The sequence below is a fragment of the Triticum aestivum genome, chromosome 3D, assembly GCF_018294505.1.
Source record: "Triticum aestivum cultivar Chinese Spring chromosome 3D, IWGSC CS RefSeq v2.1, whole genome shotgun sequence".
NCBI classification, from domain to species: domain Eukaryota; kingdom Viridiplantae; phylum Streptophyta; class Magnoliopsida; order Poales; family Poaceae; genus Triticum; species Triticum aestivum.
Genome location: NC_057802.1, coordinates 442066316 through 442083983, shown reverse-complemented (window position 1 = coordinate 442083983; position 17668 = coordinate 442066316). Strand labels below are relative to the sequence as shown.

General features: G+C 46.0%; 2 protein-coding genes and 1 pseudogene across 2 annotated transcripts in view; 1 reads left to right on the top strand and 2 right to left on the bottom strand.

Moving 5' to 3' along the window:
• Positions 1 to 17668, bottom strand: part of LOC123079498 (uncharacterized) — a 35556-nt gene that overhangs the window by 8581 nt on the left and 9307 nt on the right. The gene's annotated exons all lie outside the window — the stretch shown is intronic.
• Positions 1 to 17668, bottom strand: part of LOC123079499 (calmodulin-3) — a 31808-nt gene that overhangs the window by 8581 nt on the left and 5559 nt on the right. The window lies entirely within an intron of this gene.
• Positions 60 to 17637, top strand: LOC123079494 (probable LRR receptor-like serine/threonine-protein kinase PAM74; annotated as a pseudogene).

Sequence of the window (17668 nt, the reverse complement as noted above, 5' to 3'; positions counted from 1 at the left end):
ACGAAGCCTCTCAGTTCGCATGATTGCTTGGAAACATTGCAGAAAGAAAAAGGGGTACCATGGTCATCAGCTTCGGTTGCTCGGCAAGTAGAAAACTGACATGGATCTCGGGCTTGCTGTTCATCCTGGTCATGATGACTCGAGTCCATGGCCAGTCTATTTCAGGTAATACAAGCCATATCCTCCTAGTTTCGTTTATTGATCCTGAACCTCTTTATGGCTCCTTTGATTCAAAGGAATTCCATAGGACTTTTGGTGGACTGCAATCCTTAGAAATTACTTCTATATTGGTCATTTGATTCGTATGATTGAATCCGATTTTTTCTTAAGGCATAATTTGTACTATGTTCCAGTCCAACTTTTTTTACAATTCATTTATTTTTTTTCTATGCCATCAAACACACTCTACCAATCCTATAAAATTCAAGTGGGCATGCCACTCCAATCATATATTTTCCTTATTCTTGTGTTTTGAGAATCCTACAAATCAAAGAGGCCCTTAATCCATGCTCCATCTGCACATTACTAGCTACTCTGCTACTGAATATCTGGTCACACCGGTCATAATCCTGGCGTAGAACTGTAGATCTTAAAAAAACTTGAAACACATGATACTGACACATATTCCCCTTTATGCAGGGTTTGTTAACATCGATTGTGGATGGACGAATACTAGTGCCTACTGTTAGATGTGTATAGTCTCTTTCTGGTTTATCCCCATTATATAAGGGGTTTTCTGCACTTTACCACACATGTATATGTATTGGCCTTTGGCCCTCAGTAAAGGTAGTTGCCCATTCCTAACATGGTATCAGATGCTTAGGTTCCTCTCCCGCTCCCGCACGCTCGCAGCTCCGTGCCTAGCTCCCCCGTCACCGGCCTCCATCTACCTCGTCGCCGGCGCCGGCCACCTCCTCCCTCGCCCCCGGCTCTCTCCTTCCCCGCCGCCACGCCGTCTCGCCCCGGCCTGCGCTGCCCCGAGCTCGGCCGCGGCCTGCCGTCACTGTCCCGCGCCGCCCCGCGCCTTCCCGTGCTCGGCCGCGACCGGCAGCCACCTCCCAGCGCCTCCCCGCGCCCTGCCGCCCCTGGCCGCCTCCTGTTGCAGCCGGTGCTGCCCAGGGCCGGCCACTCCCACGCTCGCCCTCCCCCCCCCCCCCCCCGCTTCCTCCATCGGGGCTGGATTGAGCCAGCGCGAGCCCGATCCCGATCTGGATCGGGGTCTCCTGTAGCAGTTGACAAAAAAAGAAAAAAAGAGTTCCTCATGTCTTCTTCGGGCTATGTCGCCGTTCCTCGGTGCTCGGTGATCTTCGATGGCACCAACTATGCCGAGTTTGCGGGGTTTATGCGTATCCACATGCGCGGTCTCCTTCTGTGGGGTGTTCTCTCTGGCAAGGTCCCCTGTCCGCCTTGCCCTGTTGCTCCAGTGGCTCCTACCCCGCCAGCACCGTCGGTTCTTGCTGCTGATGCTTCTCAGGCTGATCGCGATGCCGCCAAGGCTCTCGATGATACTGCAGTGGATGCCTATGAACAGCAGATGTCAGCCTATTCGGATGCCCTTTCTGCCTATCGTGATGATCTGTCTGCTTACACTCAGTAGTGCAATGATGATGCTCGTGCTGCTGCTGTTCTTCCTGCGAGTGTCCTTTCTCAGTTTGCCTCGGAGTTCATGGGACTTGGCACAGTTGCAGCGATGTGGTCTTATCTCTGTCTCCGCTATCAGCCCTCTGGTGATGCTCTCGACCTATCTATGGTGCGTCAGGAGCATGCACTCCAGCAAGGTGATTCCTCTGTTGATGAGTTCTATTCACAGTGCTCTGCCATCTGGCGTCAGCTTGACTCTCTTCGGACCGTCGTTTGTGGAACTTGCCGTTGCTGTCAGACTACACAGTCCGATTTGGAGTTTCAGCGGGTTCACGAGTTCTTATCTCGTCTTCGCTCTGAGTTCGAGCCTCGCCGTGCTCACCTGCTCGCTCGTGGTCGTGTTCCTATCTCGGAGGTACTTGCTGAGCTTCGTGCTGAAGAGACCCGCCTATGCTCTGCTGGGTTACTTGTGGTTCCATCAGTGTTGGCCACCCGGGCTCCTCTGCCACCTACTCGCCTCACTGCTCCACCGCTCCTGCCTACTCCTTCAGGGGGGTGGGTCGTCTTTCTTATGCTGAGAGGGGTCGGTCGCGCCGTGACACCTTCTGTGGCTACTGCTCTCGGCCAGGTCACCCAGAGTCTGATTGCCGTGAGAAGAAGTGAGTGAAGGAAACATGCCCTAGAGGCAATAATAAAGTTATTATTTATTTCCTTATATCATGATAAATGTTTATTATTCATGGTAGAATTGTATTAACTAGAAACATAATACATGTGTGGATACATTGACAAACAGAGTGTCACTAGTATGCCTCTACTTGACTAGCTCGTTAATTAAAGATGGTTATGTTTCCTAGCCATAGACATGAATTGTCATTTGATTAACGGGATCACATCATTAGGAGAATGATGTGGTTGACTTGACCCATTCCGTTAGCTTAGCACTCGATCGTTTAGTATGTTGCTATTGCTTTCTTCATGACTTATACATGTTCCTATGACTATGAGATTATGCAACTCCCGTTTACCAGAGGAACACTTTGTGTGCTACCAAACGTCACAACGTAACTGGGTGATTATAAAGTTGCTCTACAGGTGTCTCTGAAGGTACTTGTTTGGTTGGCGTATTTCGAGATTAGGATTTGTCACTCCGATTGTCGGAGAGGTATCTCTAGGCCCACTCGGTAATGCACATCACTATAAGCCTTGCAAGCATTGCAACTAATGAGTTAGTTGCGGGATGATGTATTACGGAACGAGTAAAGAGACTTGCCGGTAACGAGATTAAACTAGGTATTGAGATACCGACGATCGAATCTCGGGCAAGTAACATACCGATGACAAAGGGAACAACGTATGTTGTTATGCGGTTTGACCGATAAAGATCTTCGTAGAATATGTGGGAGCCAATATGAGCATCCAGGTTCCGCTATTGGTTATTGACCGGAGACGTGTCTCGGTCATGTCTACATAGTTCTCGAACCCGTAGGGTCCGCACGCTTAAAGTTCGATGATGGTTATATTATGAGTTTATGTGTTTTGATGTACCGAAGGTAGTTCGGAGTCCCGGATGAGATCGGGGACATGACGAGGAGTCTCGAAATGGTCGAGACGTAAAGATCGATATATTGGACGACTATATTCGGACATCGGAAAGGTTCCGAGTGATTCGGGTATTTTTCGGAGTACCGGGGAGTTACGGGAATACGGGAAAGAAGTATTGGGCCTTAATGGGCCTTAGTGGGAAGGAGAGGCAGCAGCCAGGAGGTGGCGCGCGCCCCTCCCAAGCCAAGTCCGAATTGGACAAGGGGTTTGGGGCGCGGCCCCCCTCTCCCTTCCTTCTCCTCTTCCCCCCTTTCCCCCCTTCTCCTAGTTGGACTAGGAAAGGAGGAAACCTACTCCAACTAGGAGTAGGAATCCTACTCCCTTGGCGCGCCCCTCCTAGGGCTGGCCTCCTCCTCCCTTGCTCCTTTATATACGGGGGCAGGGGGCACCCCATAGACACAACAATTGATCGTTTGATCTTTTAGCCGTGTGCGGTGCCCCCCTCCACCATAGTCCACCTCGATAATACTGTAGCGGTGCTTAGGCGAAGCCCTGCGTCGGTAGAACATCATCATCGTCACCACGCCGTCGTGCTAACAAAACTCTCCCTCAACACTTGGCTGGATCGGAGTTCGAGGGACGTCATCGGGCTGAACATGTGTTGAACTCGGAGGTGCCGTGCGTTCGGTACTTGATCGGTCGGATCGTGAAGACGTACGACTACATCAACCGCATTGTGCTAACGCTTCCGCTTTCGGTCTACGAGGTACGTAGACAACACTCGCCCCTCTCGTTGCTATGCATCACCATGATCTTGCGTGTGCGTAGGAATTTTTTTGAAATTACTACATTCCCCAACAGCGAGACCAGAGGCGCTCCTCTTCCAGTGGGACTCCTGGATCCTCCTCGACCCCGTCACTCACTGACCAGGACATTATGAGGCTCAAGCGTCTCTTAGCTTCCTCAGGCTCTTCGTCGACCGGTTCCGCTGCTGCTGTGACTGCAGCCACTGCTCCCCCACCGCAGGCATCTACACAGTCAGGTACATCTTCGTGGGTTCTGGATTCTGGCGCCTCTTTTCATATGTCTTCTGATTCTTCTGTGTTGTCTTCTCTCCGACCTCTTGATTCGCCTGTTAATGTTCTTACCGCTGATGGCACACCTCTTCCTGTTGCTAGCCGTGGTCTTCTTTCCACTCCATCTTTTTCTGTTCCTAGTGTTTCACATGTTCCTCGCCTCACCATGAATCTTTTTTCCGCTGCCCAACTTACTGATTCTGGTTGTCGTGTCATTCTTGATACCGACTCTTGCTCCATTCAGGATCGTCGCACCAAGGCTTTGATTGGTGCTGGCCCCCAGCGCCGTGAGTCAGAGGGCCTTTGGGAGGTTGACTGGCTTTGTGTTCCTTCCGCTGCCACCACTTCAGCCAGCTCCCATGCTCTTGTTGCCTCTTCGTGTGCGTCCTTCCAGCAGTGGCATCATCGCCTTGGTCACCTATGTGGCTCTCGCTTGTCTTCTTTAGTTCATCAGGGCCTCTTAGGGTCTATATCTGGAGATGTTTCTTTACCTTGTACTGGCTGCAGACTTGGCAAACAGACCCAGTTACCTTATTCTACCAGTGAGTCGATATCTCAGTGTTCTTTTGACTTAGTTCATTCTGATGTATGGGGTCCTGCTCCCTCAGATTCGAAAGGTGGTCACCGCTACTATATCTTGTTTATTGATGATTTTTCTCACTACACTTGGCTCTACTTTATGAAATCTCGTAGCGAGGTTCTCTCTATATACAAACGTTTTGCTGCCATGGTTCACACCCAGTTTTCCACGCCCATTCGTACTTTTCGTGCTGACTCCGCTGGTGAGTTTATCTCCCAGCTGTTGCGTGGTTTTCTTGCGGAACAGGGTACTCTTGCCCAGTTCTCATGTTCTGGTGCACATGCTCAGAATGGCGTTGCCGAACGTAAGCATCGTCATCTACTTGAGACGGCTCGTGCTCTGATGATTGCCGCCTCTCTCCCACCCCATTTTTGGGCTGAGGCTGTTTCTGCATCCACCTATCTCATCAACATACAGCCATCGACTGCTCTGCAGGGTGGTATTTGTTGGGGAACGTAGCAGAAATTCAAAATTTTCTACGCATCACCAAGATCAATCTATGGAGTAATCTAGCAACGAGGGGAAGGGGAGTGCATCTACATACCCTTGAAGATCGCGAGCGAAAGCGTTCAAGAGAACGGGGTTGATGGAGTCGTACTCGTCGTGATCCAAATCACCGATGATCCTAGCACCGAACGGACGGCACCTCCGCGTTCAACACACGTACAGAGCGGCAACGTCTCCTCCTTCTTGATCCAGCAAGGGGGAGGAGAGGTTGATGGAGATCCACCAGCACGACGGCGTGGTGGTGGAAGTAGCGGGATTCCAACAGGGCTTCGCCAAGCACTGCGGGAGGAGGGAGATGTGTCACGGGAGGGAGAGGGAGGCGCCAGGGCTTAGGTATTGCTGCCCTCCCTTCCCCCCACTATATATAGGGCCAAGGGAGAGGGGGGGGCGCAGCCTTGGCCCTTCCTCCAAGGAAGGGTGCGGCCAGGGAGGAGTCCTTCCCCCCCAAGGCACCTCGGAGGTGCCTTCCCCTTTTAGGACTCTCCCTTTTTCTTATCTCTTGGCGCATGGGCCTCTTGGGGCTGGTGCCCTTGGCCCATATAGGCCAAGGCGCACCCCCTACAGCCCATGTGGCCCCCCGGGGCTGGTGGACCCCCTTGGCGGACCCCCGGACCCCTTTCGGCACTCCCGGTACAATACCGATAAAGTGCGAAACTTTTCCGGCGACCAAAATAAGACTTCCCATATATAAATCTTTACCTCCGGACCATTCCGGAACTCCTCGTGACGTCCGGGATCTCATCCGGGACTCCGAACAACTTTCGGGTTACCACATACTAATATCTCTATAACCCTAGCGTCACCGAACCTTAAGTGTGTAGACCCTACGGGTTCGGGAGACAGGCAGACATGACCGAGACGACTCTCCGGTCAATAACCAACAGCGGGATCTGGATACCCATGTTGGCTCCCACATGCTCCTCGATGATCTCATCGGATGAACCACGATGTCGAGGATTCAATCAATCCCGTATACAATTCCCTTTGTCTATCGGTATGTTACTTGCCCGAGATTCGATCGTCGGTATCCCGATACCTTGTTCAATCTCGTTACCGGCAAGTCTCTTTACTCGTTCCGTAACTCACATCATCCCGTGATCAACTCCTTGGTCACATTGTGCACATTATGATGATGTCCTACCGAGTGGGCCCAGAGATACCTCTCCGTTTACACGGAGTGACAAATCCCAGTCTCGATTCGTGCCAACCCAACAGACACTTTCGGAGATACCTGTAGTGCACCTTTATAGCCACCCAGTTACGTTGTGACGTTTGGTACACCCAAAGCATTCCTACGGTATCCGGGAGTTGCACAATCTCATGGTCTAAGGAAATGATACTTGACATTAGAAAAGCTCTGAGCAAACGAACTACACGATCTTGTGCTAGGCTTAGGATTGGGTCTTGTCCATCACATCATTCTCCTAATGATGTGATCCCGTTATCAACGACATCCAATGTCCATGGTCAGGAAACCGTAACCATCTATTGATCAACGAGCTAGTCAACTAGAGGCTTACTAGGGACATGGTGTTGTCTATGTATCCACACATGTATCTGAGTTTCCTATCAATACAATTCTAGCATGGATAATAAACGATTATCATGAACAAGGAAATATAATAATAACCTATTTATTATTGCCTCTAGGGCATATTTCCAACAGTATTCCTATGGAGTGTCTCACTGGTCGCTCTCCTGACTACTCAGCTCTTCGTATGTTTGGATGTGTGTGCTATGTCCTTCTTGCCCCGCGAGAACGCACCAAACTGACTGCTCAGTCGGTTGAGTGTGTTTTCTTGGCTACAGCGATGAGCACAAGGGCTATCGCTGCTGGGATCCTGTTGGTCGTCGTTTGCGCATCTCGCGTGATGTGACCTTTGACGAGTCTCGCTCTTACTACCCACGTCCTTCTACCTCGAGCTTCTCTGTGGACGATCTTTCTTTTCTTCTTCTCCCTGATACACCCTGCTATGTGCCTCCTCATGTTTTTCCTCCTCCGCCTGCACCTCTTCTTCCTTCTCCTTCACCACTGACACCATCTTCCCCATCCTCCTCCAACTCTCCACCATCATCTCCAGTCCGTCGTCCTCTCTCACCATTTCCTCTTCACTATACTCGTCGCCCTCGTTCTGAGGATGTTTTCCCTGATGCGCCTTCCACCTCTGGTGCACCTCCTTTCACGCCTCCCCCAGTTCATAACCTCCGTGCTCGGCCTCGCCCCCCGCCTGATCGCTACTCTCCTGATCGGTACGGTCTCTCTGTTATTGCTGAGCCCACTTCCTATCGGACTGCCATGACTCAGCCTGAATGGCAGCTTGCGATGGCCGAAGAGCTTGCTGCCCTTGAGCGCTCTGGCACATGGGATCTGGTTTCCCTCCCTTCCGGTGTCCGTCCCATCACCTGCAAGTGGGTCTACAAGATTAAGACTCGCTCTGATGGTTCTCTTGAGCGCTACAAAGCGCGCCTTGTGGCCCGTGGTTTTCAGCAGGAGCAGGGACGCGATTATGATGAGACATTCGCTCATGTGGCCCATATGACCACTGTTCGCACTCTTCTTGCTGTTGCTTCTGTTCGTCATTGGTCTATCTCTCAACTTGATGTTCAGAACGCTTTTCTTAATGGCGAGTTGCGTGAGGAGGTTTACATGCAGCCACCACCGGGGTACTATGCTCCTGACGGTATGGTCTGTCGACTTCGCCGCTCCCTCTATGGTCTTAAACAGGCCCCTCGCGCCTGGTTTGAGCGCTTTGCCTCTGTGGTGACTGCCGCTGGTTTCTTGCCCAGTGATCATGATCCCGCGTTGTTTGTTCACACATCTCCTCGTGGTCGGACTCTTCTCCTTCTTTATGTTGATGACATGATCATCACTCGTGACGACTCTGACTACATTGCCTTTGTTAAGGCCCGCCTTCACGACCAGTTCCTCATGACTGATCTTGGTCCTCTTCGCTATTTTCTTGGGATTGAGATCTCCTCGACCTCTGATGGCTTCTACATCTCTCAAGAGAAATATATTCAGGATCTTCTCGCTCGAGCTGCTCTCAGTGATGACCGCACCGTTGTGACTCCTATGGAGCTCAATGTTCAGCTTCGTGCCTCTGATGGTGACCCTCTTCCTAATCCCACTCGCTATCGTCACCTCGTTGGTAGCCTTGTCTATCTTGCTGTTACGCGTCCTGACATCTCCTATCCTGTTCACATCCTGAGTCAGTTTGTTTCAGCCCCCACCTCTGTCCACTATAGTCACCTCCTCCGTGTTCTACGATATCTTCGTGGCACGATCTCTCAGCGCCTTTTCTTTCCCCGCTCCAGTTCTCTTGAGCTCCAGGCTTACTCTGATGCTACCTGGGCTAGTGATCCCTCTGATCGACGCTCGCTGTCTGCTTATTGTGTCTTTCTTGGTGGCTCTCTTATTGCTTGGAAGACAAAGAAACAGACTGCAGTTTCTCGCTCGAGTACAGAGGCTGAGTTGCGAGCCATGGCTATGCTGACGGTTGAGGTGATCTGGTTACGGTGGTTACTTGAGGATTTTGGTGTGTCTGCTGCTACCTCGACTCCCTTACTGTCAGACAGTACTGGTGCTATCAGTATTGCGCGTGACCCGGTGAAGCATGAGCTCACTAAGCACATCGGTGTGGATGCCCACTTCGTGCGTGCTGCTGTGCAGGATCAGACTCTCGCTCTTCACTATGTGCCCTCTGAGTTACAGTTGGCTGACTTCTTCACGAAGGCACAGACTCGGGCGCAACATGCCTTTTTCCTCTCCAAACTCGGTGTTGTTGATCCACCATGAGTTTGAGGGGGGTGTTAGATGTGTATAGTCTCTTTCTGGTTTATCCCTATTATATAAGGGGTTTCCTGCACTTTACCACACATGTATATGTATTGGCCTTTGGCCCTCAGTAAAGGTAGTTGCCCATTCCTAACACCTACGACCACAGCATCTTAGGACTACAGTTCCATTCTGATGGCGAATACGTCAAGGGTGGTTTGAGCCACGAAATTTTAACAGAGTTCATGGCTGGTGTAGGGAATGAGCAACAAAAAACCCTGAGGAGCTTCCCTGACGGTTCACGAAATTGCTATACACTGCCATCCGCTTTTGGTAAGAAGTTCCTGTTGAGGACCACATTTACTTACGGCAACTATGATTGGTTGAACAGGAGTATGGACGGGTCATCATTTCTGTTTGGGCTCCATATTGGCGTCAATTTCTGGGATACGGTGAACTTGACAAATTGGGATCCATCGCTCACGGTCTGGAAGGAGGTGCTCACGGTTGCTCTAGGCAACTCGGTGTCGGTCTGTCTGATAAACTTCGGTACAGGGACTCCGTTCATGTCTGCTCTGGAGCTGAGGCCACTGCTAGATGCGATGTACCCTTTTGTGAATACTTCGGTATCAGTCGGACACTTTAGACGGATCAGATTTGGTGAAGCCACTGACTTTATCACAAGGTGAGACTGGCATCCATAGTTTTGGATTAGAACTGAATTATGCCTATCAGTGATTTTTAAATCTGCTGGCTTGCTCAACGCATTTGGAGTGCGTGCTCTTATGCTTTCTGAATCCCACAATTAATTCTAACAGGAAAAAAATTGTACTCCCTCCATAAATTAATATAAGACGTTTTAGATCACTAAGGTAGTGATCTAAAAAATATCTTATATTTTTAGTGATCTAAAAAATATGGGCAGTGCTACGCATCCGCCGACGGATAATCTAAAAATATCCACCGCCCCAACAACCGTTAGATTTGATGTCATCCAATGGCCAACCCCGTCCCATCATTGCAACAGAGCACATGCTGCATAAACCCTTTTGAACCATAGGTGTTGTTGCAGAAATGTTTATCGTCTTCACTTTTCTGCAACATGGGTGTTGTTGCGGAAGGAACTTTTGCAACATAGATGATGTTGCAGATTTTTTTTGTCTTCACTTTTCTGCAACATGCGTGTTGTTGCGGAAGGAACTTTTGCAACATAGATGATGTTGCAAAATAAAAATCGCCTTCACTTTTCTGCAGCATGGGCGTTGTTGGCAAAAAACTTTTGCAACATAGATGATGTTGCGAAAAAACTTTTGCAACATAGAGGATGTTGCGAAAAAAATCAATGAAAATGAAGTTACAGAAACACTGACATCGTTGCCGTCAGCACCACTGTCATTCACATCGTCGCCGCCCAACCACAAGGCCATCCATCCTCCGAACTCCCCGGCTCGAGCGCCGCCAATCCCCGTCATCGGTCGCGTCATCCAACAAGCTCGCATGCTACCTCCATGGCGCTTGTTGTTGTAGCCACTAGCTGCTACTTGCATCTACCTCCATGGCTGCCCACGGTCGGGTTGTGATGTCCAACGAGGCTTGCATGGCCATGTATGCTCGCATGCTACCTCCATGGCCGTGGCCGGTGGGCAAGGGCTGTTCGTGGGTGTCTCCAACATCTTCGAGCAGGTCCCTGATTGTGTGCGTAATGGAGAAGGATGTATGGCTGGGGAAGGAAGAAAGAAGGCATAAGAAAACAAAAGATGTGTATGGGAGCAATCGGACGAGAAGATAAGGCAGGATGCAAAGCGGTGCAGGCCCACAGGGACACGCGTCGCCCGTGGGAGACAGCGGACGAGCGAGAGAAAATCCGCCGGTTGACACCAAGCGTTTTCCAAAAAATATCTTATATTAGTTTACAGAGATAGCACATCTCAAGTTGCTAAGTACTCCCTCCGTTCTTTAAAGAGTGTACTTCCAACTTTGTTGGAAAGTCAAACCTTTTTATGTTTGACCGTATTTATACAATGATACACCAACATTTATGTCTTCAAATTGGTAGCATTCGATTCATGATAAAATATTTTCATCATATACCTATTTGGTTTCACAAACATTGATATATTTTTATAGAAATTTGATTAAACTTTGAAATAGTTTGAATCTCCAACAAATTTGGAAGTACACTCTTTAAAGGACGGAGGGAGTATGTGAGATTACCAGCTCCAATGAAACCAAAAAGTAGTGGTATCGTGCTAGCTAATTTAGGCCTTCTTTGGTTCGTAGGATAGAAAAATCATAGGAATAGAAAAGTCATCTGAAATGAGATGATATGCATCTCAAATCGTATGAATACGTATAGAAAAGAGGATGCCCTTTGGTTCATAGCATATGATTTTTTTTTACATTGAGTCTAGGTTAATGTCTATTTTCTTATGAAATGCGAAGGACAAGAAGAATTCTTCCATAGAAATAGGATTCTATTCCTACAAACTAAAAGGCTCTAAAGGTATTTACCTGTAGAAATCCTATGCAATGAAATTACTAAAAAAAACCTCCAAACCAAAGGAGGACTTACATGATTTCTCTTGTCTTTTGTGTGTGATACAGATATCCAGTGGACCCTTATGACCGGTTCTGGGAGGCTTGGTCTTTCTACTATAAGACCTACCCCTGGATGACCCTAAACACTAGCGATAAAGTGGAGATTCTCCCGGGCGACGACTTCTTCAATGTGCCGATGGCCATCTTCCAGAAGGCCACGACCCTAGACACAAACTACACCTTCATGGGACTCAACATTGGAATGGGCCCCAATCTGAAGCACGAGAATAGCCTTCTCCTGATATTCCACTTTGCAGAAATTAATGGTAACAACCCGAACAGAAGGTTCGACATCTATAACGCCGGCGATTTGCTGCACCGGGGCTTCTCCCCGTCGCGATTACAGGCCAACAGCGGGCAGTTCTTGTATAATGACGACGCATTTTACACCCTGAACAAGACACGCAGCTCAAGCCTTCCCCCGCTCATCAACGCGCTCGAGGTGTACTCACTCATTCGGATGGAAAACTTCACCACCGACTCTGAGGATGGTAAGATCGGCCATCGTTATTGATATTGCACACTTATTACACATGCCATGTACAGATCTACATTATCATCATGATGTTTAGTCAGTTGCTTGAACTGCTTGCACAGTACCTCCTGATCCCTACTTTTAAAGAAGCTAGCACAGTGGTCTACGCATGTGGGCTGGCAATGTTTTAATCATCTCTTATACTTTATCATTTTAATGATTCTAATTCTTGTAAGAAGATTACATACACTTTAGATGCCAATGAGATTTCTTGCTTATGTTGCCTGTTATTACATAATTATTATTACTATGAAGAGTTTTGCTTCAGTAAAAGTTAACACAAATCTTGAAGTTACTTAAAAGGGCTATCATCGTAATCAAACATAATGAATAGATTGATTTAGATACAAAATACTATATTACCCTTTTTGATTGAAGGGGTAATTTCTAATCTCCACCTTTAATATGCATCGAAATTTGAAAACTTTTCTAAGGGGGGTGTACCAAAGCAAAGTTCTACTATGAATGGTGCATCTCCAAAAGAAATCAAACTAATCCCAGAGAATCCAATAAAACTCAGACCTGGGATGCTATATGGAGCAGAGTGTCGGCTTACTAAGAGACAACACATCCAACAAATGAGTCCCATTTAGATGTGCGTGCTAAGGTGGATGTGTGGCATCGAGACCGGATTAGGAATGAGAGAATACATGATAAGGTAGTGGTGGCACCGACTGAAGAGAAGCTTGTCCAACACTGACTAAAGTGGTTTGGACATATCCAATGGAGGCCTGCAGCACCAGTGTATAGTAGAAGAGTAGCGAAAATACTATGAGGGGCAGGGGCGACCAAAGCTGGCATGGGAGGAGGCCGTAAAAAGAGACTTGAAAGTTTGGAATGTAACCAAGGGTTTGCTCTTGATATGACTGCAGAGAAGTCATCGATCCATGTACCAGAACCTTAATTTACCTTCCTTCAGTTCGTTACTTGTACTTTCTCTCTTCTCTTTTAGGTTCTCGCGGTTTCTATTCGGTTTCATCTCTATCCTACCCCAGCTTGCTTGGGACAAAAGGCTTTGTTGTCGTTGTTATGCTCTTTTTTCTAGTGCAGTATACTTTTAGTACATAATAGAGTAGATGTTAATGACCGAGTTCTCACTGCGTAGACCTCTGAGGATTCCCAACCCACTCAACTCTTGATCACTACATTGTAAAGGTCAACTGCCAATTAGCCATGAGGAAGACCATAGTAGACGAATGAATTTATACAATTTATTCAGTCTTACAAAAAGATAATATTTACACATGAAATGATAATGTAACTTCTTACATTGTTGTACATCATGATTAATCCTACAATAATCCTATGCCCAACATATACATTTTCCATTACTCCAGTCATGTCTGTTTTCATTCTCTCCTGTTGTTGCAGTCAATTCCATGAAAGAGGTAAAAGCACACTACGATTTGACAAGAATAGACTGGAATGGTGATCCATGCTCCCCAATAGAGTATACCTAGGAAGGTTTGACTTGCGGCTACTCCCATAGCAACAAGAATCCTAGGATTGTCCGAGTGTAAGAACATAACCAGGACCAGTATTCTTTTTGTTAATAAACTATCTTACTACATACCCAAGTGAGTTCCATGAAAAACATTTTATCCATATATTTTCTATTATTTGTGCATACACAAAAATTGTATACATTAAAAAGGTTATATTGCAAAAACTAAGGGCTCTGAAGATATTTCTTCATAGCACTTGTTGAAGTATTTTTAGAATAATTAATGAGGTATATTTATAATATAAAGAAGTATATATAATCGATTCACTTAAGAGGTATATCAACATGTGGGGGGTACATACAGTGTCTTAATTTGGTTCAAAACCAGAAGCATGGAAACGATGTCTTAAAATACATATTAGTTCAACACTCTCTGTAAATTAATTACTTTAAATAAGATGATTATTTTGCAGAAATCTGTCTAGCAGGGGACTAGGAGGTGGATTAGCCATATCACTTTTGAGCATGACATCACTGGAAATTTTGTAAGTGGTGCCTATGACATAATATTGATGCTCTAGATGAAATGAAATTGACATCTTTTGTGACCCTAATAAAATATATATGTATAGGGATTTATCACACAACAATTTGACGGGCTCCATTCCAGACTATCAACTAAAGTGACTAGCAGTTCTGTAAGTCTCTGCTTGATCAGTATTTGATTAATAATATAATTTTACATGAATTATTCAACTACTGTTTTTTAGGGATTTGTCAAATAACAAGCTCGAGGGACCAATCCCTGACTATATTCTTAGAAGATTTGAGGCTGGTCTGCTCGACTTAAGGTTTGGCAGCTCTGTTGCACGCCTGCTTACTCAATATAATTTGTTGCAACAAGCTGAACAACTACATCAAAACGAAATGGCTCAACCCAAGGTTGGTTATTATAGGTTAATGATACAGATCAATTCATGGCTTAGCAACAGTCTTTGCAGATATAAAGTATTAACACTGCATTGGTTAAAAACAATTGAGAAGCTAAATGCGTATTTGGTTCATAGCCATACTTTGCCAGGCGAGATTTAGGCAAGTTTGACTTTCTCTAGCTTAATGCCATGCGCGAGCCCCACTTGTCATACACATAAACTCCTCAATTTTGACTAAGTCGTGGTGGCCGATTTGGGCGCACAAAGTGTGGCAAGCCTCACTATGGGAATTAATTGTATTGATCCAATCATACCATCAGTTACATGCACTAGCATCTAGTAACTACAAATGCTTTACCACCTATGGGCTTTCAATACGAGAGCCAGATATGTATGTACCAGTACATGTGTGATCTAGAAACCATGCAGTTAGTTCATTTAGAGGGTATATTTAGAAGTGTCATCAGATGGTTAGTTGTGTTAGAAAATGAAGGCATGTTATAATCATAACTGCATAGAGTTGTTGTAGCTAGGATTTTGAGGTAAGCTAATTATTTTTTATATGTTGTACAATCATGTCACTAGACTAGAAGGCAATCCTATATGCTCAAAAGTCAAAGATATGTACTGTTCAAATAAGAAGAAGCACACCACACCTACCGTGCTAATTGCGGCGATAGTTCCAGTGGTACTGGTATCCTTCATAGTAGTGATGTGCATACTCTGGAAGTTATGCCGGAAAGGTAAACATAATACTTCTCCCCCTGAATTCCCTTTTTCATCAATGCAATGTGCAACAGAAATTAGACAACAGCTTCAAACCTTTACTTTCATATATAAAACCAGACTTTCTGACTTTGCAGGGAGCTCAGGAGACCAAGAGGACTACGCTACATATGAAGAGGAAACTCCCCTGCACATTGATATCAGACGGTTCACATATGCACAGCTGAAGCTCATGACTAAGGACTTCCAATCAATCATTGGAAAAGGAGGTTTCGGTATTGTTTATCATGGCATACTGGAAAATGGTGATGAAGTAGCTGTTAAGGTGCTTATGGAGACATCAATAGCAAAGTCAATAGACTTCCTCCCCGAGGTATAACACGAAAACAACTAAGCGAAATCATTGAGTTCTTTACTAGAAAGTAAACTATAAGTTTGCAAGATATCTAAACAGTTTCCACACTCCATATTCAATAAATTGATGTAATTGGCTTCAGCTCTAGGATGTTTGTAATCATATCCGTTGCCACAGGTGCAAACATTGTCCAAAGTCCATCACAAGAATCTCGTGACTCTGGAAGGATATTGCCAAAACAAGAAATGCCTAGCACTCGTTTACGATTTTATGCCCAGAGGAAATCTCCAACAGCTTTTAAGAGGAGGTTTTTCTCTTTAACTTTTCCTAAAAATTTCTATTCAACATAGTTGACTACTTGGTATAGGTATGACCAACCAACTTGCAGTTTTGTTATGAACTTATGATCACTAACTTGCATTACAATTTTTACAGGGACCATCTGTACTTTAATTTAGTAAAATTGAATCATTCAATCAAACATAAAATTTGTTCAGTCTAAAAAGCAAGTTAACCAAGTCAGGGTTTTATTTCCTGCAAAACCAACTAAACAGCGACTCAGATGCCAACAGCTTTGGTTAACTACATACATTTCATATATATAGGGACCATCTATATGCTTTGACATCCTACTGAGCTAAAACTGAATCTCCTGGTTAAAGTTGTAGTTGATTTCCTAGACTGTTACTGCTGCAACTTGTCAATGCAGTGGAGTTGGTGCTGGCGGGCCTAATTACTGTGTTATAGACACTAGACTAAAGAGTGAGACGACCATAGCTGCATTTTTAGAGCCGCAGGTTCTAGTCACATATACTGATAACAAATTGGGGCGACCACAGTTACACTCTAAGAGACATAACCATGACATGATAATCACAAATTATAAACGTGTAGATCTTTCAAAAACCAGTAAGAAACATAGCAAGAGGCACATATTAAATTAATACTTCAATAGCTTAGTTCTCTTGTTGATTAAATCTTTATTTAATGAAGTGCCCTGGTAATGAGAAGGAAAGGCAGTGACCTTTGAAAGACCAAAGGGCCTATGTATGCAGGTTTTTTTATTCTTTAATGCACCAATTGATGGTATGGTTATTGGTGAATAGTTGCATCTGTAACATATCAGCTGTTAGCTTAACTATGTTCAAGCATTACAAAAACTGATATTTATTCTACCATGCATGTGTCAAACGGTACTTGCATTAATTTGGTATGTATTGATGCAGGAGATGACCATAGTTTGAATTGGGAACAGCGACTTCATATTGCACTTGATGCTGCACAAGGTCCACGTTCAAATATGCGTTTATTACATTTATTTTGTGTATATCTGTGTGTGTTGACAAAGTATGTGTTTCAATAAACTACAGGACTGGAGTATTTACACGAGTCATGCACCCCAGCAATAGTTCACAGAGATGTGAAGACCCCCAACATCCTTCTGGACAAGAACCTGGTGGGGATAATATCTGATTTCGGGCTTTCACGGGCCTTTAATGAAGCTCACACACACATATCTACTGTTGCTGCTGGTACTCTTGGCTACCTTGACCCCGAGTACCATGCAACATTCCAACTCACTGTCAAGGCAGATGTTTACAGCTTTGGTATCGTACTCTTGGAGATCATCACTGGCCAGCCCCCGGTGCTGGTGGACCCTCAAACCATCCATCTAACCAACTGGACGCGCCAAAAGATTGCTACAGGCAGTATTCATGAAGTTGTGGACAAGAGGTTGTTGGATCAGTACGATGCCAGTTCCCTGCAGAGTGTGGTAGCCTTGCCATGAACTGCGTCGAAAACGCAGCCATCAACAGGCCGACCATGACTGAGGTTGTTTCAAGGCTCAAAATGTGCTTGCCTGCGGTTCCAAGATTGCTCAAGTTAATGATTTCTGGAGTTCCAACAATAAGCAACGAGGGGAACTTCCAGTCTGATCATGGCGGCCGGATGTCAGAGACAAGCCTCTTATCTGGACGGTGAAAGGGAAACGCCTACCGTGTTATTGTTGCAT